Source organism: Chrysemys picta, chromosome 7, assembly GCF_011386835.1.
Source record: "Chrysemys picta bellii isolate R12L10 chromosome 7, ASM1138683v2, whole genome shotgun sequence".
Lineage (NCBI taxonomy): Eukaryota > Metazoa > Chordata > Testudines > Emydidae > Chrysemys > Chrysemys picta.
Window position 1 is genome coordinate 15,487,022 of NC_088797.1, and position 26,384 is coordinate 15,513,405.

The window sequence follows — 26,384 nt, forward strand, 5'->3', positions numbered from 1 at the left end:
CCCCGGCTGAAGGAAGCCCTGGCCGTCCCCCTTCTCTCTTTCCCCTCCGCTCCCTCCCCTTCTTTCTCCCCCCCCTGCTAGCCGGGGCGCGCACTCCGCTGCCCGAGGCATGTCTGCAGCGCAGGGAGTCCCGCTAGCCAGAGTGCAGCCGCTGCCCGCCCAGAGGCTCGCCAGCGTGGCCGGGGGAGGCAGTTGCGAGCTGCCAAGTAAGTGGCACCGAAAGTTTGCACCCTGTCTTTTTTCTTTTTTGTTTTGCTTGGGGTGGCAAAAAAGCCAGAGCTGGTCCTGGATGGAAACCACTTCAAGCCAGGGGGTGTGGCAGCAACCCCTCCCCCCCTTCCACCACCTAGTTTCAGCACCTATGCCCTCAGGTGATAATTGGCAGTTTTGTTTTCTTTTTAGGATAACATTACAATAGCAGTTATTGATTCCTAATAGTGTGTCTATTTTTCAGATTACTCAAAATCTGACTCAAAATTACTCTGACTCAAAATCTTTGTGGCCCTTCCTTACAAGATTTCTTCCTTTAAGCCTGTCTGTGACTGCAGGATGTCCTGGGGACTGATTTCCCCCCCAGGAAATACTGTGGTGAGGATCAAACAAAAGCTCTCCTGGGAACACTGTCCCTGAATTCTGCATATAAGGGTTAATGCTGAATCCTTAAATGTTAATGTTGCAACATTCAGAATATTGGAATTTCCGTCTGCACTTAGTCTGGTATTGTACAGTACGTGATTTATGACCTTGAGTAATGGAGCAAGTTCCTCCCTGTAAGAGCTTATGGTGTAGAGATCAGTTTTTCCTCCTCTGCAACCTGGGGAACAACCCATCCCATCTCACTTAGGAGACTGTACCTTTACATTAGAAAAAAAGTACTCTTCTAAGCCACTTGGTTGAGGTTGATGATTGGCTGATGATTCACTGCTGTTTTACTGGGGAGCCTCTGTAATGGAATCATTTAACATATATGTCTTGAGCCACCATCAAGAGTCAAAATATGTCAGAAGAATTTATTCTAATTTATGGCATGCTAAGGAATTCAGCAAAAACCCCTGAGGGAGAGATCAGTAGAACATGCACTTATCTGGTGATTGGAGCATCTGTATCTTATCAAGGGATTGTGAGCAAATTGATAACATGGTGTCTTAGCTAGATTTCCTTGGTATTCCCAAAGCATCAAGTTAAATTCCTTTCTCTTAGGACTCCTGTCTCTTCTATGCAGTTCTATATATTTTAATATAAAATAAGTTGCATCACATGGGTCTGGGCTATAAATGATTAAATATGGATGAGATACACATTTTTGTATCTATTGAAGGAGCTTCTCAAATAACAATAGAAGAGGTACTTATGGTAGGAGAGATGCAATTTACTGTGGAGTAAGTCCCAAATGAACTCATGTGCTTCTTAAAGACAGTGGGCCTCATTCTCTATTGTTCTGCATCTTGTGTGATTGTGCAACGTGGGTGCAAAATGCTGCCCAATCAGAATGATATTCTTTCACAGTCCCTTTGCATAGGGTATGAATGACTACACAAGCCGGTGGAGAATCAAGTGCTGGAGAAGAATTGCCTTTGGAGTCAGGGCTGGCTCCAAGGTTTTTGCCTCCCCAAGCACCCCCCAAAAAAAGCTGTGATAGCCTTCAGCGGCTGGTCCTTCGCTCCGAAAGGGAGTGAGGGACCCGCCACCGAAGAGACGGACGTGCCGCCCATCTCCGTTGGTCGCTCCAAGCACCTGCTTGCTGGGCTGGTGCCTGGAGCTGGCCCTGTTTGGAGTACACTCTTTTGAGACCCTGGCAGAACTTGGAGAGAGTTCTGGGGACTAGCATGGGTCGAAAGTTGGGCCTACACTACATTAGTCTGAACAGCCATAGGGAAGAGTGGTTATTTCTACATGCATACACTGACACTAGGCGGAGGGTTTTATGCTAGGAATAAAGAGTTCACTGGCTGAGTGGGGACAAGGACCTAGTCAATGAAATTCAAGTAATCAGTCTCAAAAAAATGGGTGATTAACATCCAGAGCTTGGTCTCTGAGTCCTGTTCTTTCAAACTTTTGACATACATTAAAAAAAGAGAGAGAGAAGAAACATTTTTTTTTTTTTTTTTTTTTTACAATTTGAACTTAGACACCCTTTCTCTAGGCTTTTCCTAGGCTCTTTACCAAGATTTTCCCTGGTGGTTACTGTAATAGTGCAAAGCAGCCATATGGTAACAGACATTTGGTCCTTTATGTATTGAACATTTGATGGCTGGTGTGGGAGCTGTAGAAAGAAATCCCCTCTACTGAAAGATTCTGGAGAAAAGATGGAATTTTCCCTCCTCTAAACCTTGGTTTTCTATATCACAACTCACTTGTAGAGCTGAATATATTATACAACTACTTATGTATTGACTTATTTAAAGCAAATTTCAAGAAATGATAGGGGCCAAAAATAAATGTCCTTATCTGAGCATTGTCCTTACCACTGGTCCTTGCATCATCCATGGTTCTGATCCTGCTATAGGTAGGAGTTTGCCATAGGAAGGACTGAGTAGATGTCGAGTGGACTTCAGGACTTGGTCTGGAGAGAACAGTCTGGAATGAATCAGAGAGGTGGTTCTGTGGATTCTCCTGATTCTGATGTACTGATGGGATTCATTTGAAAATAAAAGCAAATGTAGGGCTATTGACCACGATTGCTGCTAGATAGCAATTGCTTTCCCTTCAACTAGTCTGGGACTTCATACAGACTGGTTAAGCATGAAAGAACAAAAAAAAACGTTCATGTCTTCAACATCTGTACATTGATTAATGCTATAACTGAGGTTTCCATTCATTCTCCTATCTAATCCCAAAAGGATGTGACCTGCAAGTTGTGTCTAGGCATCAAAAATTGAAATCTGTGACATACACTGTGTGATGGAACAGCCCACCTGGTTTTTTAGCAACAGTGAATGATTATTGACTCTGATACAGGCAAAGAAGGTCATTGCTTAAACCATCATTCTATCAGATTTATAATTTATGACAGGGCAATTTAGTGCTCCTCTATCTCTTAGCAATTTCTCAAGACACTCTTGGGTACTTGCCTACAGTATTCTGCATTTTGTACTGAACCTTCTTTTATTGTACTATAGTCATTATAGTACAGTGAATAATATTAAACATGTCCTTACTATTAAATGCCTGTGTCAGCTGTTGGAAGTCATAAATGGTGGCTGCTGCCATTGTTTGTTTTTGTTTTGTTTTTAACCCTCCCCCCCACAAATGAATGGCAATGTTCATAGCACAATGGGGTCCAAGGGGCAAAACGAGTAGTAATCATCATCATCATCATCATAACATAATTATGCCTGTACAGGAGGTGCCATTTACCAGTCCCACAATATCATACCAACCCATATTGCTTTCATCAGGTTGCTGATTTCTATTTCACTGTCTAAAGTGAGAGTGTCCAGGTATGTCACAAAACAAAGTAAAAGATATTCATTATTCATTCACTTAATAGACTGATTCCGGTACATCTTGCGGTGGAAGAAAGTGCATTGACCACTTTCCCTGAAGGAGGTGAGGAGAACAGAGGGGACTGTGACTCAGTTTACATTTGTCTCAGCCAACAGACAAAAGCGTTGCTTGTCAAGCACTGTTGGTATGAGTTGAATCCACAGGCCATACAGAGAACTGAAGATACTTGCTGCCCATTCCTGCTTCTGCTGTGACTTAGAACTACTTGTTTTTGCATGCTTAGCATGCCTTCAGGGCCACCAGTCAAAAGCAAATATTAAATTACTGAAAAACTCTATTCCAAATGATCTTAAATGGTGGTACTGAGTGCTAATACATTTGGTAACTTAAGCTGAGTGATAGTTCCATAAAGCAATTTCCACTGCCGAGCAATAGTGCATGAGAGGGAGTGAGGTTATCATGAAATCATTGCCCCATCGGGGATTGCACTGAATATTTCTAATCCCCCAGGAGTGTGATTCTCACAGACTAACCACCCCTCCTGCCATATTTTTTAAAGTTTGTTATTAATATTGTGGGAGGAAAATGTGCATTTTTTTAGTTGAAAAGATGATGAAGCTGGCAATTTAAAATGTTCAACAGGAATTTCATATGAGCTGACATAGATTGATCTCACCCTTTAACATGTTCACCATTCAGGAAGCTCCCAAGCACTCTGTAAAATGAGATCACAGCTGCTCGAGCCTGTAGGTGGAGCTACCGCCTTAAAGAAAAAAAACAAAACAAACCAAAACCTCAATAGGGCTAAAATGAGGTAGCGTCAGACTGAAATACAGGTGGCAAAATGAATTTGAAATCTTATTTGATGTTTTTTCTTACCTACTGGTGACCGTGTCTGCAGGAGAAGCTAACTACAGGCATAGAGAGCACTGTGCTCATTTCCTATAAAGGACAATTTAATCAAGCTGATTCAATGCCATTTACAGAGATTTTGTATTTGGAAGTCCAAAGATTTCTATGGTAAAAAATGGCATCTGTGTCCCCTCAGTGCATTGTCTTGTAACTTGGGGTGGCACTCTTCTAAGCTGTAGGAAGGGATCACTTAAGCAGACTGGTGTCTAGCCAGGTTACTGAACAATGATCATTAATGTGTTTGGAGAGTGGTGCCCTGCTTCTTGTAAGTAGTCTCAGGAGACGGGCAGTGAAGGAAGTAGACAGATAAGCTGGCATGTGTAGAATCACGTTTGGGTGGGTGGGTTTGGTAATCTCTAATTCACTTTTACTATTCTGAAATAATTATTCACAGCATACAGACAAACTTATATAAACATTCCGTGAGTCACTTTAACATGCAGGAATAAATCAGAGGATTGATGGGAAGGACACATGCCATCACATGTCATGAGAAGCAAAACAATCGTTCTGCAGTGGATTGAGCATTGGCCTGCTAAACTCAGGGTTGTGAGTTCAATCCCTGAGGGGGCCATCTGGGGCAAAAAATCAGTACTCGGTCCTGCTAGTGAAGGCAGGGGGCTGGACTCGATGACCTTTCAAGGTCCCTTCCAGTTCTATGAGATAGATAGATAGATATAATGCAACTGCCTTGGTTTTGTATTACTATCAAGTCCTGCAATCCGCATTCAGGCTAACTTCTGGTGAAGTCAATGGGAGTTTTGTCTGAGTGAGGGCTGCAGGCTTTGATCCCCATTAATGTTCTTTTCAAGGGGAAAGTCTCAGATATTCAAGAAAGTGATCCTGACTAATAACAAGACAAATGCACATAAAGTAGCTGTTAGGTCTGGCAATACCTCACAATATTTAATATATTTATTCTCACAATACCCCTGTAAGGTAGGAAAGTACTATTATCCCATTCCACATGGGGAAAATGAGGTTCCGAGAGGCTAAGGGTATGTCTACATAGCACACTAAGCCCGGGCTCTGTCCACACAGAAATTAGTCTTACTTAGGCCACATACCACTCTAGCCAGTGGCGCAGAGCCCAAGTACTGCTGTGATGCAAGTCAAAGCCCAGGCCTTTAGCAGTGAGGATGCTGCTCAAGTCTCGGTGGCCACTATCCCACAATCCCATGGGCTGTGCTTCCTAGCTCTGAAATCCCAAAACTTCCCACTTGCTTCTCGGGAACTGGAAACAACTTCCTGGTTCAAATGTAGCTGCTCAGCATTTAACCCTTCATTTCCACATCGACTGGAAACACAATTAATGCTTATGAGTATTAGCATGGCCAGTACTAAGAAGCGGTCCTGCATCAAGCGTGCTGCTAGCCTGCCAGAGGAACACCTCCAGTTAATCTCTGGGGTGAGACAATCATGACGTTTAACTTCGGCAAGAGCACAAGAAATGATTTTGTCTGTAAAACTATTTCCCTGTTGCTGGTAGTTTGGGGGATCGACCGGACAGCAGAACAATGCAGAGAGTGAATCAAGTGGCTGAAGACCAAGTACTACAAAGTCAAGGTTGCTAACTCTCCATCATCTTGCATCTTTTATGAAGAATTTGACCAGATACTGGAAACTCTAGTGAGCACTGAGCCGACAGTGTTGCAAGAGAATCTTCTGAGTTGGGATGGAACCGTGCTAACACACCCCACCCTGTCACAGGCACCGCCAGAAAAGAGGCAGCCCCTGGATGAAGGGCAAGAACTAACCTTGGTGCCGAGGCTGGCAATCAAAGAGGCTATGCTGCTGGCACAGCACATCCTGGGTCTCTATTTGGAGCAGTGTGCTGCAGAACCGGCATCAGAGCAAGCGTCTGAGTCAGAGCCTGGTACGTTTCTGCTGCCATGTTTTCATAGAATCATAGAATATCAGGGTTGGAAGGGACCTCAGGAGGTCATCTAGTCCAACCCCCTGCTCAAAGCAGGACCAATCCCCAGACAGATTTTTGCCCCAGATCCCTAAATGGCCCCCTCAAGGATTGAACTCACAACCCTGGGTTTAGCAGGCCAATGCTCAAACCTTCTTATTGTTTATATATGTATGGGAGGGATTTCCAGTTTACGGGCCTTTTAAGTGATTAATACAAGCTGGGGTTTTATTGTGCTTCTGTTGAGGGCAGAACCCATGCCAGTTCCCTAGCGCCCACCTCTCCCCCCTCCCCCCCTCGGACACCATGCGAGATGGATACTGTGAAAAGAGAAAGTTAAAGTGGCAGGTATAAAATTTGTACTAGTTACTTGATGATTGTTATAAGAATGGCTTGGGGCTTCACAATTAATACCCTCATATAACCCTCCTGTCTCATATAGCGCGCCTTATAAATGGGCCATGCCTGCACTGTCCCAGACTGCCTGTAAACTGAGTCCCAAAACAGCTGCCGGTTAGGAGTCAAAGCCAAACCAGAATGTGTATTTGGTTCATTGCTGGCATTAATATGAGTCCAAATTGAAGCAGAGGGTGTCAGTCTGTCTGTGTTAATAGTCCCCATGACAGTCAGTCGGGTCTGTGCATGGACGCAGGGTGCTTGTAAGGAGGGTGCACTGTGTCTCCATGCTAAATCAGCCTCTTGTTGATTTGATCACAGACTTTCACCCATTGGAGGCTAGTGATGAAAGCAAACTTCTCATGGAATAGGCACTCCAGACCGTCTATTACATTCTGGGGCCAGACAGACTTAGCAGACACAGGTAACTGTCCTCCACTGGCCTGGAACAGAAGTTTGCACTTTTATTCAGGGTTTTCCAGAGCTTACCCTATCTGACAGGATTGAAAAAATCATAGTTAGTGACTAGATCACTCATAAATCTACCCCTCACCAGAAAAAATGAAGGGGATATAGAAATGATTTCATTTGAATTTTGTATATGTATCAGTGCTGCTCCAAAGGATGTCTGCGGTTTTTATGTGAATAAAATACTGCCCATTGACCTTGAATTAAAGCAGCCCCTTTCATAGAGTGGAAAATGTGATGTGTGTATGATATATATTTTATCATGGCCAAACAATAATTTGCTCTTTCTTTCTCCTTTCAAGGCCCTTTCACCTCTACAGGGCAAACACACAGCACTTGGTACCTAAGAGTGCAAACCAGCCTACAGTGAGTGAGGAGAAAGAGTCTAAGATGAACTGATGGGAGAGCCAATAGATAAAACTAATTGGCAGGCAGAGTACCAGAAGGATCACATGGAGTATCAGAAGGATAAGGATGAAAGAAGGGTAGAAAGAGACAGGCTCCACAGCACAAGGAGAAATTGTCAGACAGATTCATGGAGGATGACCATAAGTTGAGGGAGAAAGAAGGAGCTGTTTGAGCGATACTTGTGCTCATGGCTACCAGACTGCAGGCTCCAGTGCCACCTTCAGCTCTTGCTCCTGCCCCATGCGCCGAGTCCCCTCTGCGCTACTACCATGGCCAGCAGTCTGTGAATCCTTTTGACAATTCAGGGGATGGCTGGGCCATGTTGCAGGCAATGAACACTAGCACATGGAATGGACAAATGTACCCTGTGCCTCCATCCACTCCAGTCGTGGCCCGCATGTGCAAAACACACTGGAAAGGCCAAGGAGAACAGAAGGACAGGAGACACCCAAGAGTAACTACCAGAAAAGGTTTTTCTTTTTATTGGCCTTTTTCCCCTAACATGAAACTTCAGGCAAACAATGTTGACATTTTTTGGCAAAATTTTCTGTAGCTCTTAAAATAAATTTTAACTTTTAAAATTCAGAATCAGTACTGGAAATGTTCTCAAAATGGACATTAAAATTTCCACTTACCGAAAACCAGGTTTTTTGGTCAATAAAATTAAAAAAAACCATTGTTGTTAATTAAAAAATAGGTTTATTTTTTTAAACAATTCTTTGAAATTAAAGCAAATTTTAAATTTCGGGTAAAACTACTTTTGTGGTTTTGGTCCAGTCCTACAAACTGCTGCTTGGTGGGTGGTCTGGGGTAAGTAGTAAGATTAGTTATAGTATTATCTCTGATACTCCTGGAAAAATTTTTTTCCTGATCAATAGTGTTTGCAGGAGATAATGATTAGCCCTTAAAAACATGATGACTGATGCCAGTTCCATAGCCCCAGATTGTCTCAGAGGATAATTATAATGCTGCACATCACGCCACCAGATAGCGTCAGTACAGACAGCACCCAGCATTTAAAAATCATGCGTCGCCCCCCCTCCCAACACATGGAATTGGTTTAAAAATAATTATTTTAAAAAAACGCATGTTTGTGTTCTGGTGTTGGTCTTTTTAGTGTTTATATTTTCAAGCTCTTCCCTGCAAACATGTGGCTAAGTGGCTGAGAGAGTGGCAATCTTAGTGGCTGAGAGAGTGGCATCCGTCCTGACGTTGGCACGCAGGGTGACCACCCTCCTTGCCTTCCTGGCCTGGAATAAGGCAATCTTAGTCTGGAATAAGAGCATCCACACCTGGAGTTAATCAGGAAGAGCTATTCCAGAATAATGCCCTGTGTATTCAAGCTCTTAGGGTACATCTACACTACAGGGGGGAGTCGATTTAAGATACGCAAATTCAGCTACGTGAATAGCGTAGCTGAATTCGACGTATCGCAGCCGACTTACCCCGCTGTGAGGACGGCGGCAAAATCGACCTCTGCGGCTTCCTGTCGACGGCGCTTACTCCCACCTCCGCTGGTGGAGTAAGAGCGTCGATTCGGGGATCGATTGTCGCGTCCCGACGGGACGCGATAAATTGATCCCCGAGAGGTTGATTTCTACCCGCCGATTCAGGCGGGTAGTGTAGACCTAGCCTTAGTCTTATTTTCAAAAGTGACTTAGGCACTTTTGAGCTAGGCTCCTAACTCTGCTAGGCATAGTAAGGCTGAGTGGAGCAACATCTAAATGCCTTTAAAAATCTGAGCCTAAATCTCAGTTTACACACCTTTAAAATGACCAATAATATCTAGTTCCTTGTAGGGACGTTGTGAGGCTTAATTCATGTTCAAAAATTGCTATGGAATTCTGGCATAAAGGGGCTATGTAAGTAGTAAGTGGTGTAATTATTATATTATTATTCTGGAGACCACACGGAGGAGACGGTAAAGATGAGAAGGGAAGCTAAATGGATTAGACATTCTATTACACTGTCAGGAGTGTTTTGCCTTTCAAACACATTAGAGAAGCAAATGAGCTGCCTGAACCTGCTTTTTCATCTCCAGACCTATTGCAGGTTTTACTGTGTAAAACAGCAGTTAAACCAAAGATCAAGCAGGATGCCATTGGCAAAGACTGCCCAGGTTGATAAGATGTTACAAAATAGATTTCCTAAACCAATTGTATTCCATTCAGTATGATTCTTCTCCTTTAGCAGGGCCATAGAACTTGGGCTGTAATTATAATGAACACCTTCTGATCTGCTATGGAGTCTCAGAGTGCCCTAAGGAGGTGGGTGGAGGACGGCAGGAAATGCTGCTGGAGAGAGTGGTTGCCATTGTAATGAAATTTAGAAGTAACAAAGTTTTTGACTGAATGTGTATCATGGTAGTTGGCACTGGGATTAAAAAAAAAAGGGCATTACTACACACTTTGATGGTGTCTTGTTATGTTCCCTTTTTAGAAGGAGAAAAAGGGACACGGTGTAACCGAGAATTGGGTCCACTATGTCCCACTGATGGGAAAATTGGGCTCTATAACATTTCCTGTGTTGGGAGGCCTCCTTGGCCAGCACAGAGCTGACATAAAGTTTCTACACTAGCCCTGTTTCAACCACCAGCATAATGTGGGTGTGACCAGAGCTCACTAGCCTATGGCTATTCTCTGCTGCCTCAGGTCCATAGCGTACCTTGGGAAACAACGCATAAGTAAAAACATCCCTAAGCTACCCTGATTTATACCCGGGGCTGGGATTTGACCCACCTTTTCCTTTCCCCCTGGTTTTAGTCCTAAGTACAGGAATGGGAGAAGTTAGATTTTGTGCCTTGTATATAATCCTGAATGCTGAGTTGGTCTGTGACCCCAAAATCTCCATGACTTCTGATCTTTCTGGCATTAGGGATGTCACAGTTTCAGGCTACCTGCACCAGTATTCCCCCTTTGTGCCTTTTAAAGGTACCCACTAAAAGGTTTCCAGCTCCCAGACATCACCTCTCTTGAGCAGAGACCTGTGTCCCAGTCCCTCCTGACTGGAGATTCTCTAAGGGTTTACAGTCCTAGGCCTACACTGTGACATCCCCCAAGCCAGACTTCCTAAAAAGCCAGCGTCTGTGCTTTGCTTTCTCTCCAGAGGCTATGACCAATGTATTGTTCACAATTATATGTTACCACACTGCTCTATGTAAGCAAACAATTTTATTCTTAAGATGAAAGCAGAGAAACCACATTAAAAACAATAAAAGAACCTGCACGCATGCTAGAGAGTTTAGCAGAGGTCACCCCCAACTCCAATCTTGGGCTCTGGTAGGTGTCAGTCCTTCAAAGCTGACATTCTCCCAGAATTACAAGCTCATAAGTCTCATATTCCGCATCAGAACCCCGCTGGACATTTCTTCGTACAGCTCAGGCCTTTATCTCCAGTCTCTGGGAACAGGTTATCAGCAGACAATGACCCACTCCTCAGGGTGTAGCTTCAAAGGTCTGGCTTTTTGCATAGGTGGAGATGGGGGATTTGCATTAACCTCTCCCTAGGTATTCCCCAGGAAATCCATTTCACACTTATTGTCTCAAAAGTCCATTCTTGTATGGCATACTTTCAATATATGGCAATTTTTATGGATGATACAAAATTACTCAAGATAGTTAAGTCCTAGAGAGACTGCGAAGAGCTATAAAAGGATCTCTCAAAACTGGGTGACTGGGCAACAAAATGGCAGATAAAATTTAATGTTGATATATGCAAAGTAATTCACATTAGAAAGCATAATCCCAATTATATATATAAAATATTGGGGTCTAAATTAGCTGTTACCACTCAAGAAAGAGATCTTGGAGTCGTTGTGGAGAGTTCTCTGAAAACATCCACTCAATGTGCAGCGGCAGCCAAAAAAGCGAACAGAATGCTGGGAATAATTAAGAAAGGGATAGAAAATAGGACAGAAAATATCATGTTGCCTCTATATAAATCCATGGCACACCCACATCTTGAATACTGTGTGCAGATGTTGTCGCCCCCTCTCAAAAACGATATATTGGAATTGGAAAAGGTTCAGAAAAGGGCAACAAAATGATTAGGGGTATGGAACAGCTTCCGTATGAGGAGCGATTAATAAGACTGGGACTTTTCAGCTTGGAAAAGAGATGGCTAAAGGGAAGATATGATTGAGGTCTATAAAATCATGACTGGTATAGAGAAAGTAGATAAAGAAGTGTCGTTTACTACTTCTCATAACATAAGAACTAGGGGTCACCAAATGAAATTAATAGGCAGCAGGTTTAAAACAAATAAAAGGAAGTATTTCTTCACACAATGTACATTCAACCTGTGGAACTCTTTGCCAGAGGATGTTGTGAAGGCCAAGACCATAACAGGGTTCAAAAAAGATAATACATTCGTGGAGGATAGGTCCATCAATGGCTATTAGCCAGGATGGGCAGGAATGGTGTCCCTAGCCTCAGTTTGCCAGAAGTTGGAAATGAGTGACAGGGGATGGATCACTTGATGATTACCTCTTCTGTTCATTCCCTCTGGGGCACCTGGCACTGGCCACTGTTGGAAGACAGGATACTGGGCTAGATGGACCTTTGGTCTGACCCAGTAGGGCCATTCTTATGTTCTTATGCCATATCTGTCACAAAGGAACAGGGCTGGCTCTAGGATTTTTACCGCCCCAAGCAAAAACAATTTTGGCCGCCCCCCTGTTTTTTTCTTACCCCATCCCTGGCCCCGCCTCAACTCCGCCCCTTCCCCAAATCCCCAGCCCTGCCTCCTCCCCCCAGGCTCTCAAGCCTAGGAGGGAGGGAGGGAGAGGGAGAAGCAGCGCGTGTGCTGCGGCCACTCGGGGTCTCCCCCTTTCTCCCAGGCTCTCAAACCTGGGAGGGAGGGGGAGATCTCGAGCGGCTGCGGCATGCGAAACAGCTGATTCACACGCCGCTGCTCACCCTCCCTCCCAGGATCTCAAACCCAGGAGGGAGGGGGAGATCCCGAGCGGCCGCGGCGCGCGAATCAGCTGTTTCGCGTGCCGTGGCCACTTGGGATCTCCCCCTCCCTCCTGGGTTTGAGAGCCTGGGAGGGAGGGCGAGCAGTGGTGCGCGAGCGGCAGTAGCGGAGGTGAATTAGGGTGGCCGGGGCACATTTTTAGGGGCGGCATGGCCCGCGCCAGAATGCCGCCCTTAAAAATGTGCCGCCCCAAGCACCAGCTTGTTTTGCTGGTGCCTAGAGCCGGCCCTGCAAAGGAATCACATGGATTTCTTTAATAAAATGTCTCAGATAACACTTTGAAGCTTAATGTGGAAATTACAGGCCCTGATCCAACAAAGCACTTAACCCTGTGTAACTCTAAGTGTAACTTCAGTGGGGACTAAACACAGGTCTAAAGTTCTTCACCTAATGAGGTTAACTTCACCCATGGAAAGGGCTGAATGTACTCCAAACCAAATAACTGAACTCCCCAGAATGTTGTTTGTTTCTTTAAATGAGCTGTATCATTCATCTGATTGTTGCCTTTATACACACACACCATCTGACACATTGTGATTTTTTTGACTATGTACAAAAGGAATATTTTATAAAACCCTGCTGCATAATGAAATTGCTCTTGAGATTGCTTACAGAATGAAGCTCATCATGTGATGCACCAGTAAGCACAATACTCCTATTAGAAGAATCCTCCTGCCCAACATCAATATGAAAAATCCCACTGAAACCAATGGCGTATGCATCCTATTTGTTATGTTGTGACTTATGTAGTACAAATACATTGTAAAAAAGATGTATAGTGCACTTCTATAGAATTGTACTGTTCATACTGCTCACTCAACAATTCTCATTATAGCAGCAGCTATATTACTCTTATTACATACAGTACTTATCTGCATTATTAGGCAATACAATTACATATTATTCTTAAATCCCATAGCAAGACTGGGATCTTATTCAGTTGTGACAGTGCCGTGGAGTGTTGAACTGCTCCTGGAGCTGGCTTCTATGTGAGAGTCATACCAAGGTTCCTTCTGCTTGGCTCTGGTAGTTGTCCAAGTGCAAGTTAAAAATCCCACAGCATTTTGCACAAAGAGTTAAAAAAAAACCAACCCTCCATATGTTATCTTTCAGTAAAACATGTTCCACTATCCAAGGAGAGGTTGTGTGAACAAATGCTGGTTATCTGATCCTGCATTATTGGTGCACATAAAACTTTTGAACCCGTCTGGTGTTTTGGGTGTACAAGAAATGCAGGATTGGTTGCTTACACAGCCATTGCAATATGGGCCTAGTTTAACTCTTGTAGCCTTCTTTGAGAAGGTTCCTATTGACCTTAATGGGCATTGCATTGAGCCATATATATTAATCTAATTCTTTAATAGAATGAAAACAGTATGTACAACTAAATTATATTCTGTTAACCTGCAACCAAGAATAGAATGAATAACTCACCCTAAATTTGTACAGTAAGTTATTTGCCATGTCTACACAGCCCAGGTCAACTGGCTTGGGCTAGCAGGTCTTGCATTAGTGCTCTAAGAATAGCTGTGTAGACAGCCCTTTGAAGTTGTGGCTCAGGCTGGAGCTTGGGCTCTGATACCTAGGGAGGGGCTATGTAAAAATACCCTACGTGTCTTTTTTTTCTGCTCATATAATCTCTTGCAAGACCATTGTTGTCATTGTCTAGATTTTATTCTTTATTCAAAATTACTCATTGACAAATGTTTGGGTAAATCATCTTTCTGGCAATGATCTACAACACGTTATGAGTCTGATACTCATCCAGGTTGCTTAGTTGCAATTGGACACATGATTTTGTTTCAGTCCCTAATTGGAGAAGTGTAACTTACTTTCCTGAGGACTTCCTTAAAGATAAGGAAAGTGAATTTCAGTCTGGGATGTCTCCAAGTGTCTTAGTATAAAGAGACCTTGTGAGCTGGTTGGGTGATGTCCATAGTTCCACTGCAATCCACAATACTTGTTATTGCTCAAAGAACCAGTGAAAATACTTTACAATCCCAGTAAGATGTGTACAATTAAAACTGGACATAATTCAACATGCCAAGACCTGAAGATAAAAAGTGAATTTAAAGGATTCTAGGCATGTTGAATTATGTCTGCAAATTCCTGACTTACTACACAGTTCGTACAACTCAGCCAAAAGATCTCCTCCACAAGGTCACCGAATGGGCATGGATGGTAGAGCATGAAAGAATATTCAAAATGTAAAGCATATTCTGACAACAGCTCCTGGGCTTCAATTTGTTTTGACCTACTGAAAAACAAACTCTCTGTAAATACCTTTGGAACTCAAAGCAGAAACTGATCACAAATCACTGATTGCAATACCCAAAAGGGATTTGGAAAAGCATTGCCATGGACACAGTGACTACTTCTGAAAATTCAATAGTATGATGTGACCCTGGAATTCTAAGTTGGATACCATTTAGCAAAGGCAGACACTCTCGAGTGCGTATCATCACACCCTGATGATCTGGAACAAGCAGTAAACATGCATGTGAATAAGATAAAAGTGCTGTGCTCTATCTCCAGGTGTATGAGATGAATTGAAGACAAACAGCTAAAGATAAAATGCTTCAAGCAGTGATACAAGTGATAAGTAAAGGAGGAGAATATCAACACTTCCCACATGCACATTCCCCCTATAAAAATAAGCTGTCAATGATCTCGGGAGTGCTCTTGCTGGGAACACAAATCATGGTTCCCACACTGATGAGAAGGAAAATAATGAAATGAATACACAAAGGGCACCTAGGAATGATCAAATCAAAAAGGAGAGCTAGAGAAGTTGCATTTTGGACACAGATGAATAGTGACATTGAAAAAATGTGTGGCACATATCAGAAGTACAGCGATTCCCAGCACAAAGAACCAATGATACCACATAAGCAATGTGCAGGTCCATGGAACAAAGTGGGAATTGACATGTTCAACCTGGGAAGACATGGTCATCTGGTTATAATGGACTATTTACCAATTTCCCAGATGTTGTCACACTTGAAGATATCGTAGCAGTTGTCAGGCACATTAAATCTGTATTTGCATGTCATGGAATTCCAAGAACACTAAAAACTGACAACACATTACAGTTCAAGCACAGGGAATTCCTAGCCGTCGCTGAAATGTACGACTTTCGTCATGAGACAGCTAGTCCCAGATATCTTTAAGCGAATGGATTAGCTGAATGTGGAGTACGTATGGTGAAGAACTTGCTCAAAAAACAATGGATGCAGGAGAAGGTCCCTATTTAGCACTACTCAACTATTGAGCTACACCACTGCAATGTGGAAAGTCACCTGTTCAACTACTCCAGGGATCAGCAAACTTTGGCACGCAGCCTGTCAGGGAAATCCGCTGGTGGGCCAGGATGGTTTGTTTACCTGCAGCATCCATAGGTTCAGCCGATTGCAGCTCCCACTGGCTGCAGTTCACCGTTCCAGGCCAATGGAAGCCACGGGAAGCAGTGGCCAGCACATCCCTCGGCCCACGCCTCTTCCTGCAGCCCCCATTGGCCTGGAGCGGCAAACCGTGGCCAGTGGGAGCTGCGATCAGCCGATCCTGTGGACGCTGCAGGTATACAAACCATCCTGGCCTGCCAGCGCCTTTCCCTGACAGGCTGCGTGCCAAAGGTTGCCGATCCCTGAACTACTCTATAACAAATGTATAAATAATTACCAGATATGGGACAAAAACCAAGGATGACTAAGGAGTCTGTGATAGTGAAGAAAAGACTGAGAAAGTACAGACAAAATATAATATAGGAGCAAGACATCTTTTACAGTTAAATTCTCACCAAGTCTTTGTTTTGTGGCAAGATGGATACTGGCCAGTCAAAGCTGCAGTGATCTGAGAACTTGCTCATATACAGTGATCAAAGACGATGACAAAATCTTACAAAGGAATCATGAGCATTTGCTCAAGATACCTGACAACTTGGCTAACACAAATGAAGTGAAAGCAGACATACAAGTTGAAGACAAGTCACAAACTGGCTCTGTTACTGACCCAGAGACTGAACAGTTTGTTATAGACAAGAATTTGACTGAAGAGGGTTGCAATACAGCAGATTGGAAAGGTTGCTGAAGTGCCCTCAGATGCTGATCAAGATGTCATTGTGTTAAAGAAATCTGGTGGCAGGGCGGCTCTAGGCTTTTTGCCACCCCAAGCAAAAATTTTTTTGGCTGCCCCCCACCCCAGCCCTGGGCTCTCTCCCCCAGGCCTGGGCTCTTCCCCCCACCCCACCCTCCCCCCCTTCCGCCCCAACCCTGGGCTCTTCCCCCCCACCAGCGCTGACTCTGCCCGCTCCCCCATCACCTCCAGCCCGTCCAGCGCTGGCAGGGTCGGGGTAAGCAGCGGGGCTCCCGGGCCATGCCTCAGCCCAGGGTCCCTCCAGCCGGGGCTCCCGCTTCCAGGACCGTCCGGGACCGGGGAGGGCAGAGCCGGGGGACCACCTCGGCAGGGGGCTGAGGAGCCGGGGCAGCGGTGCCCCAGAGGGAGCGGAACCCCGGAGAGCGAGACGTGGGCCCCGCATGGCAGCGCCCCACCTTTTATGACCCCGCACCTGCTGCTGTTCCTGGCCGCCCTGCCGCAGTCCCTGGGCGGCTCTGGCCACTTCGCCCAGCCCTGGCTGTGGCGCTGGGGGGTGGCCGCCCTACGGCACCTGCAGGCGGCTCTGTGTGCCCCGAGGGGTGGCCCCCAGCCCGAGTGTCCGGCACTCGGAGCCCGCCCGGCCATAAGGTGCGGGCGCTGCTCCCCAACGCAAACCGCAGCGGCCCCAGGGTGCCCCCGGTGCAGGATGCGCTTCTGCTGCCAGGGCCGGCTCTAGACTTTTGCCACCCTAGCGCCAAAAAAAAAAAAAAAAAAAAAGAGGCTGGCTGGAATGCCGCCCCTGAAAATGTGTCGCCCAAGCACCTGCTTGGTTTGCTGGTGCCTGGAGCCGGCCTTGCCTGGTGGGTTGTTAAACTAACAACTTTAACAAATACAATAACTGACTTCATAGTGTTTTTTAATGCATTCCAAAAATCAAGAAAAAGAACTACAAAAGAGATGTGCCATAGAATAAGTCTTCCAAGAAGTATGTAGATGCCATGCTTCGTATGTCTTCCCTGTTTATGAAGGTTTTTGTTTTCTAAGACCAACTTCCTGCTAGGGCAGAAGCAAAAAAGCCCAGGACAGGGCAGTGACAGGCTACAGCTTCAAAGAATAATAATGTTTGTTACTTAATTTCTGAACCTAGTTCTTTTTCATCATAAAGAGTTTATCTTGATACCACTCTACTCCTCTGTAAGTGCACTACCCAGAAAGCTCAGTAGAAAATATTTTGCTGTGTGAACTTGCAATCTTCTCCTTGGTGGGTTAGCAGTGTCCCTGAAATGATGACCCAGGCATGAGTTCAGTAATATCAGAACATGTTTATTACTGGAAGAGGGGAGAGAGGCAGCTCTCCTCCTGCTGCTGAGTCACTCCCCAAAACCGTTTTGCTTTCCCCAGGCAGGAAGCACCCTCTCCTTGATCTTCTTCTAAGGGTTACTCCAGATCAGGGACCCTGTCCACACACACAGATCCAGCCAGCACAGGAACTCTGTTCCAGTTTTGTGTGTCTTATGTGGAGACTAAAAAATAAAGCTGGGTGAATTGTTAACAGCAAACCTCAGGCTTATGCCTTAGCTTAACAAAAACCAAACAACCCTCCCAGCCTACTGCTCAAGGCATTAAGCCCTACACCTAGTAGTGTTTGCAGGACATGGACCTAGGCTCTTAAATCTATACCATTAAAAAGTTGGCATTGCCCAGGCGAATATTACTGTTAACTTTTTTTTCTGCCTTTTTAGTTTGTGTGATATTATGGCTGCACTAGCAGATGTTTTGTGTTTAATTGTGAAATGTCCTATTTTTTTAATAATATGTTTGAATGATTTCACATGGCTATATATAGTGCATAATGTTTACCTATATCCTTTCCCTACTCTTTCCATACCCCTGTTTCTATTTTTAATTTAAAACAATACTTAAAACAGGTGCAATGGAATCAAGGACTCAAACATTCTGTAGAATAAGTGTTTTGTGCCACGTATAATTCTTCTTATACAACTTCAGGCAGTGACCTAATGTTTTTTTTATTTTGCATTAACGTATTATTAATGTTCATCCAACGCTGCTCTGATTGTATTTCACAGCAGAATTATGTTAAGTTTAACAGCACTAAATGGGTGCTTGGTAAGACGGAACACACTATGAAAGCTGAAATTTACAAATCTCCCAATATTTTCCTAGGCTTGCAATGAAGAGAAAGCGATGCACATTTCGGAGTGTCCAAACAATGCTTAGTGCTGGGATCTTGATTGTATTTTTGTCAAGTGCTTGAAACATTTTAAATGGGATTTCAGGAAGCGCTGCTAAAAAAGTATGTTGACCCTTAAAGTCTATAGGCTGATGTGTGCCTTATGAACAGTTATCTAGATGTGGTTTTGCTAAAATACGTCCAGCAGAGCAGTTACACAGAATGAGCTAATTTTTAGTGCATCAAATTCTTACAGGAGGATGTTGTGCAGTGAAGTTGAAACACAAGCCTTTTGCCTTTGGAGGCAGTCGTTCGAATCTGGCTTAGATCACAGCTGGAGTGAGTTTGGTGGTTTCATGTTTGCAAAATTAGTATAAAATCTGCTGAGAGAGAAGGGCTCTGGTCTCTAATTCTGAGAATAATCTTGCTGTAAAACAAGATTGAGATGAACTGAAGAATTACTGGCAAGAGGGGAAGTGTGCATCCTGCCTGAGTCATCCAAGCTAGGTCTGAGCCTAGCAACTCCTAACAACCTTTGTTTTCTTTGTAATAGTTTGTTATAGAAAGACAAGAAATGGAAACAATGAAAATAAAATTAGTCCCAATCCAATTCCTGTTAAAATCAATGGAAAGACTCTCCCTGACTTTAATAGGAGTGGAATAATTAGGTCCATTCATAACCAATGGGGATGCCTGGGTTTAACTGAGAGCAGAACTTGATCCATTTTGCTCATTTAACCCCTTTTAGGCTAGCTCTATACTACCCGCCTGAATCGGCGGGTAGAAATCGACCTCTCGGGGATCGATTTATCGCGTCCCGTTGGGACGCGACAATCGATCCCCAAATCGGCGCTCTTACTCCACCAGCGGAGGTGGGAGTAAGCGCCGCCGACAGAAAGCCGCAGAAGTCGATTTTGCCGCCGTCCTCACAACGGGGTAAGTCGGCTGCGATACGTCGAATTCAGCTACGCTATTCACGTAGCTGAATTTGCGTATCTTAAATCGACTCCCCCCTGTAGTGTAGATTTACCCTTACACTGACATGCCCTGTCTGGCTTTAAACTCACTTTACAACATGCCAACTAGTCATTTGCAATTTTTCTGTTGACTCAGTATTGTTCAGTGTGTTTTCAAGGAGTTCTGGGGCTGGGTACTCAACATTAATGTCTCTCTCAGAACTATTGCTCTTTTCCTCATCGTTTTAAGTAAAGCAGACTGACTGTCTAGAGAGAAAACAAGGAAGCTTAGCATTGCCTAGCGTAAAAATATGGCACTCTTCTTAAAATGGTTGTTTAGAAGTTTTAATTATAATGAGTAAACTTTGGATGCTTATATTAATATAATTGTTGTTACGAGATGACGTTTGTAGTTATTGAAGCAGTAATAAAAAGTAACTTATAATAACCATTAGCTGATTTGCCCACATTTTTATAGGCATTCAGCTCTCTGAATAATTTAGGCATGCATATTAAGTTCTCAGAGATGAATAAAGCTAGTACAAATTAACATTTTTAAGTCAGGCTCAGTGCTGCATAAAAAGTGATTTTTATTTTTCTGTCTTCTACATGTGTTTCAGACAGTTCATTAGAAAAGTATTTGGCTCCACAACAATTATAAAATTTCAATAGATTGTCATATTTACTTCTTTCATTTTACATGGAGCCCAAGAGCCAAAGTCCAGATCAGGGGTAGGCAACCTATGGCACGCGTGCCGAAGGCGGCACGCAAGCTGATTTTCAGTGACATTCACACTGCCCGGGTCCCGGCCACCGGTCCGGGGGGCTCTGCATTTTAATTTAATTTTAAATGAAACTTCTTAAACATTTTGAAACCTTATTTACTTTACATACAACAATAGTTTAGTTATATATTATAGACTTGTAGAAAGAGACCTTCTAAAAACATTAAAATGTATTACTGGCACGCAAAACCTTAAATTAGCGTGAATAAATGAAGACTCGGCACACCACTTCTGAAAGGTTGCCAATCCCTGGTCCAGATTGTGCTGTCATTGGGGTAAATCAGGAATCAAGCCATACTATCAAGAATGTCCAGAGCTGTCATAATTAATGACAACTGATTTTGGAAAAGAGATATTAAACATTGTGCTTCAGCTTTTAAGCCAAACTCTAACTACTATAGACCACTATTGTGTGTGTGTGTGTGTGTGTGTGTGTGGGGGGGACAGATTATCCCACATCTGTCTAACAGTTGGGTTCTTGCACCTTCTTCTACAGCATCTGGTGCTGACCACTGTTGGAGACAGAGTCATAGGTGCTGGAACTAGGGGTGCTGCTGCACCCCCTGGCTTGAAGTGGTTTCCATCATATACAGGGTTTACAGTTTGGCTCAATGGTGCCCTGCTATACAAATTGTTCCAGCACCCCTAGACAGGATATATGGACCTTGGGTTTGATTCAGCATGGCAATTCCTATGTTTCTGTGTGCCTAAGGTGCACCAGTGTAAACTGGCTTCGGCCCAGGTCAGGAGGTCCATGCTATTCCAGCCACTATGGGGTTAACAGGGAGACTAGCTGTCTCCTCAGTTGTGGCTAATTGCTGGGCTTGTAACAGCTGGAGGGATAACAAGGCTGCAGCTCAGAGGACAGGAGGGCTGCTAGAAAAACTATTGAGAGGGGATTTCTTCAGCAACAGACTGGCAAGAAGCCACCCAAAAAGTTGGACTTCCAGTGTGGGAGAATCAGAACATGAGTCTGGGAAAAGCCCAAAGAGAAGGCGAGGTAGGAAACAGGTCAGGAAAGCAGAAGGGGACATAAATAACCATTTTCAGCTGCTTCATGGGCTGGAATCCAGAGGGCAGGGTGGGCCTGGGTTCCCTACCATGCCCAGCAAAAGGGATAGTAAAGACTTTGAGCAAAGGAGTCAGGATCCCACAGGGGCCTGCAACTCTCAATCCTTCATGAGGGTCACTGGACTCCTTATCAACTGGACTCTTTATTACCCCGGAAGGCGAGAGACTGTTAACAACCCAGGTGGCATCATAACAGGAAACCACCAGACATGGAACAAAATGATTGGCAGGATGGGGGGGAAACTGAGTCAGGCTCAGTGCCACACGCAGCTCAGCTGGTGAAGACAGCCCATGAAATGGCTTGGGACATATTTGCTTGAGAGACTGCATCTATCCCCATCAGGGGCGGCTCCAGGCACCAGTGCACCAAGCGCGTGCCTGGGGCGGCAAGCCGCAGGGGGCGGCCTGCCGGTCGCTGTGAGGGCGGCAGTCAGGCTGCCTTTGGCAGCGTGCCTGTGGGAGGTCCGCCGGTCCCGTGGCTTCGGCGGCAATTTGGTGGCGGGTAGGCCAAAGGCGCAGGACCGGCAAACCTCCTGCAGGCATGCCACCGAAGGCTGCCTCACTGCCGTGCTTGGGGTGGCAAAATACATAGAGCCGTCCCTGCTCCCCATGCTGTACTGCTACAGTGGTGATCAGCAGATGTGCTTGTGGTAGATTCCCTTTGATTTAAAAGAGGCTAATTCAGAGCCAGGGTGAAAGCTCACAGCGAGTGCTCTACCATCAGCTCTTTAAAAGAGTTTGCAAAATTAGTCTTTAAAAGAGCTGATAGTAGAGCACTCGCTGTGAGCTTTTAAAGAGCTGATGGGGTAGAGCACTCGCTGTGAAGCTTTCACCCTGGCTCTGAAATAGCCTGGTTTGTTGACTTTCAGGGCACGCGATCAGGCCTAGCTTTTAAAATAGTCTGTCAAGGAGGGATGGACCTAATGCGGGATGGGGAGCATGTTTATGGGGAAGGGAGTTCCTCATGCTGAGCTAGTGGTTAATTTTGCTGGGGGTAGCTGCTGTTTTTTTAGCTGCATTGTTACTTTAAAATGATGCCAAAGTTGCTTAGAGTAAAGAGAAGAACTTTATTTTTTAACAAGACCCAAATAGAAATAAATACATGTATTTTTCCAAGGAAGTTATAATACCATGAGGGCTTAATCATGTAGTCCTTGGGAGTTTTCCCTGAGAAAACACGATTGCTTTCTGGATGGAAGTGTATCTTTGGAATAAAATAGAATGTGTGATATCTTAATTTCCCCCACCCCCCCAGTTCAAACACTGGAGAATGAATTTCACCCCTTAATTTGAATTCTATGCCAGAAGGCTGTAGTCTGTGTGTCAGCCATGAGCCCAAACAGAATTTTTATCCTCTGACTGCGTGTAAGGGTCTGCTCCTGCTCCCATTTAAATCAATGGGTGTCTTGATGTTTACTTAAATATAATCAGCTCTGAGCCTTAAATCTTTAAAAAGAGGGACTCATAAAGAAGCCTGATATAGGGCCATATTTTAAAAGAGCCCAGAGCCAGATTTCCATATGCTCAGTGACTGTAATTAAGGCAAGATTTTGAGGAATGCTCCTCACCCAGCAGCAACCTCCCATTGTGACACTTACTGCCAGATGTTTTAAAGCACACACTGCACTGAGCTCTTCTGAAAAATCTAACTACTCATTTGGTACTTAAATGGAAGCTGGGCTTTTCTGAAAATCTGGCGCTGAGCACTTTTGTAAAACTGGCCTATTACATCTAGCTAAGCAATGCTTTCGAGTCTAGCTAGGTAGATCTCTTATGCCCAACCCGAGTATTTGTCCCTGTCTTTAATAATGTACATAAGCCCCAGTAGGTTTTATTTTAAGACTTTGCCAGTCAAGCTTTGGTTTTAATAGTGATGATGAGTATTCCGGCCAAAGTTGGAACTTTTTAATCTATCTCTGACCAGAATATCAGACATGCTGCAGCTATCAATGTCTGTTCTCTTTGGAATGCATCCAGTTTGTGAGAGTTTTGTAACTATGGGACAAATCAGTGGGAAAAAAATATATCCTTTTCTCAGTAGATCAAATTCATCCCTAGCATAAGTAAGGTTCAAATGGGAAAATTAGTCCTGGAGAAGAGGACAGACGTCACTGTTTCAGTGTTACCCACTTACTTTACAAGGGAGGGATGATCCTGAAGAATCCAAATTAACAGAAAGGAATCTTTGACAAGGATTAGCCACTGAAATTATATATGTATAGGGCTGTGAATAATACTAAGCACTTTATTGATACTTGTGGAAATTTGTGTAAAATACTAACTTTCTGCCCTCTTAGCTGGGTATTATCTTTTTATAGTTAAGGAAACAGAGGCAGGACTGAATTAGCTAGTTCAAGGACATACTAAGCAGCTGAGCCATGATTAGAACCCAGACACTCCTGACTCCAAAGCCACTGCTCATTCCCCTGGGACTATTCTGCACCTCCGTTTAGTATTCAGGCTGTATTTACATTGGGATACCCTACTTTCTACTACAAAATGTCTCCCTTGATAGTGTGTGAATATAATTAACTCAAAGGTTTTCTTGGAAAAGGAACAGAGCTCCAAACTTATAAACCTTTTCCTTGGGTGTTCCTGCTGTTTGTCTAGGAGACTTATTTGACAGTATGCATTGAGGCTGGTGAAGAATGATTTTAAAAGCAGTTGTAATTGTGCCATTCAGTTGGTACGAATTGGAAATGGCTCCAAAGGCAGAGGGCTGCCGAGAACAAAGATGAGGCACATATTTGTTGTGCCATGAACCTGCCCTGATTTTAGGCATGTGGAGGAGTCTACATCCTCTCTAGGGTGCTGTAAAGGGGCATTCATATTGTGATCACCTCCAAGCAGCTGGGTGTGGTGTCACAGTCCTCTTCTCACCCTGGGTGCCCCCTGCAGGCTGTTGGCTGAAGCTGGTAGGTCTTCAGTAACTTGGCCCTCCCATGAAGTGACAAAGTGCAAATGACCCCTTCTGGGAGTCCAATAACCAGTCTACTTGCCCTTGCTAGAGTCTTCAGTCCCAGCTCTGGGCCCTTTAAATGCAGCCCTTTGTTTAGGCTCCCAAATGAGCCCTGTCTCCTTCTTGGGGTTTATGTCACTTTACCTGTGGCCAGTCAGGGAACCCAGACTGCACACTCCTCTGGGTTCTAGCCCAGGGACCTGATACGCAGCAGCCACATATTGCCCACTCCAATCCTTTGCTACTATTTCCCTGGACCTTTTCCTGCCAGGATCTTTATCTCCTGCGCCATTGCAGGGGTAGCGTCTTCAGGTGGCTGTGTAAGTTCAGCCAGCCACAAACTCTGGGCACTTGTGGGCTGCTTATGCCAGGGAGGAGGGCCCCCTTCTTCCCTCCTCTGGCTCCAGCCAGGGACCGACCTACTAAGCCTAGGCAGCCCCTTTTATCTGAACCTGCTGGGCACTGACTGGCTGATGCAAGCCCTTCTAGCCCTTGGAGAAGGAGGCCTCTGAGTTTCCAAAATGGCTGCTCCAATGAGGCCTCCCGAGGCAGGCCCGTAGGACTCACCTTTGCTGCTCTTTTCCTCCCATCTTGCCTTTTCCTGGGGTGGGCTGGAGTGTAGCAGAGCAGTGGTGCCTGAAGCCGGGGGTTACGAAGGCTAGGTACACCAAATCAGAGATGCCCTTCAAGATTTCCAACAGTCTCTTCCTGGCCAAGTTGAGGGAGGGAGGAGTTTCTCTCATCCCTTTTTTCTCTCTGCAGCCTCCAATAGCGATGACCTGCCCCTCACTTGACACCCTATTCTCTCTTGGCTTTCCATCTTTTCTGGTTTGCCCCCCCCCTCCACTGTGGAAATGAAGGATTTAATCTGTAGCAATGTTAGTGAAATGACTAAATTTGAGTAGGATAGCATCTAAAAACCATATTTCTCACAAAGCTAGACTTCTAAAATTGGGTAGAAGTTCTGAAGAGGAATGATGTATATGTGATATTCTGAATGGCCATTTCTGAAATCTCTAAACTCATGAAACATTTTTATGATCCGTCAAACATCCCTCCATCTTTGTATTTCATATCATGTGCTGATGAGTACTGTAGTATAAATGCTGCAGTTTTTAGAAGGAGTTTGACAGGCATAAAGAAGAAAGAATATTGTGTAGCATAACTGGCCTTTGCAGCCTTCTGTCAAAAAATGTTCCTAGCTTTCTTGTGACAAAGTGACAGCCTGGAATTTCAGACATATTGTTCCTGAAAATGTTGTTAAAAGGATACATTAAAAAAAAAAACAACAACAACCCTAAAATCTTTTTAAATGATTTCAGATTGTAAAAACTCCTCACACTCAGACAGGACTGTACGTTTCCACTCATAACACTGGTCTACAATTTTTGAGAAGTCGTCTGCTTCAGAGATAAAATGTGCTATTTATTATGTATTTTGATGTGCTGAATTCAAATATGACAATTAAAACAACTGATTGGCTACTGTTTCTAAGATATTTAAGTTTTTACATTTGATGTCTATGTATATTGTGTAGTTAGTAGAGTTTTAATCATAAATTGTAAACCTAGGTCTTTTCATGTGTTTATGGTTGCTTTACATGATAATATTTTACCTGTCCTGTTTATGTAACACTTTAAAAATCAGCAAAAGGGTTATATAAATAAAATGTATTATGAAACAAAAGGCAAAAAACTATTATGTACATAGTTTAGTCCTATTCAGTGTCTACTCGGCACTTCTTGGCTTGTTTCTTGTATTCATTAAATGGAGCATCTCTTGTCACTGTCCAGCAATAGTCTGCAAGCAT